Source organism: Teleopsis dalmanni, chromosome 2 (genome assembly GCF_002237135.1).
Source record: "Teleopsis dalmanni isolate 2A chromosome 2, ASM223713v2, whole genome shotgun sequence".
NCBI lineage: Eukaryota > Metazoa > Arthropoda > Insecta > Diptera > Diopsidae > Teleopsis > Teleopsis dalmanni.
Genome location: NC_051847.1, coordinates 229,235,576 through 229,236,997, shown reverse-complemented (window position 1 = coordinate 229,236,997; position 1,422 = coordinate 229,235,576).

Sequence of the window (1,422 nt, the reverse complement as noted above, 5' to 3'; positions counted from 1 at the left end):
ATAATTATTGTCTAGACCTTTTAAAAAGATACCACGGCATTTATAAAATTTTCTTCGCTTCAACTTCAACTTTACTTCATTGACCAATAACGTGTATAATTACTGCATCTGAGCTCGACTGTTTTACTTTACAATTATATAAAAATACTATAAAATATATTTCAATTTTGAAGTTAAAAATATAAAGCGTTAGCAAAAAGACGAGAGAATCAACTTTGCTTAAAAAAAGATAAAAAGAAGATAAAAGTCTTAGGACGCATTAGTCTTCGTCACCAGCGGTGAACACTTTCGAAACATGCCAAATCCACAGAATTTTTAACAGAACCAAATCTTGGCAATAAACACAGGAGGTGATTAAAGTAACCGCTGCCGATGGGACGATGTTGGGTAAGCAAGAAACTTTTGGAATCAACTTATCCTGAAGCACATTTCTATTTTTAAGCTTTGATAAAAATTAGGTTGCGAAAAACCAAATTAACAAAAATGTTAAATGAAATTGAAATTCTCCATTGAACAGAGCTGCCATTAGAGCCTTTTTGTGATTATCATGGCCTTTGCCTAATATATAGAGACCGTAGCAAGGCTCAATTAAGCAGAATAATCGATTGGTATTGCAAATGGTCATATATCGATCTCTAACGAATCATACTTTACAGAGATTACTACCGACTACATTAGTTCGATAATCACATTTGGCAGAATTTCCAGCTATCATTCCTGCTGTTATATAGTAACATAATCTCACTAGTCGCTTCGACACAAAGTGGCAAAGTGAGATACGAAAATAAATTTAGGTAATATTACTCCATGCCATTGGATATTAGCAAATTATATCATTTACTTACTTAGTTGGGGCTTACTAAAAGTGAGTCGTCCTTAGCTGCATGCAGTAGCCTCCTCCAGCCAGTCCGATCAGTGGCTTGCAGTAGTCAATGCCTTCATATAGTAAACTTTATACATGTGACAAATTCACGGATTCGGATTCGACAGGCCGCAATCAAAGAGCACTGTTTAATAGAAATCCATATCAAGTGCCTTCGAGGTTACACGCAATTAATTTCTCAAGGTATTTATATTCAATGACTATTTCCACCTAAATTTCCCCGAACTTTTACTGAAAATCATCTTAAAATCATCTTAGATTTATTTAAATATGCGATAATACCCCATTGTGAACAACACCTAAACAGATCATCCATCATAATTTGCAATAATCAGGTGAGTTCACGAGCAGAAGCACTTCATCAGCATACAAACGCGCTTTTATATGAATTGAAATGATAGGTACTCAACGCGTCAAAGAGTCATGTAGAACATTTAATTGTATAGAGAACAAAATCGGGCTGAACAGGCATCCTTGTTTTACACCTTGAGTGACTTTAAACGAAGAAGACAGTTCGAGTCAAAAACTTGCGAGACGAA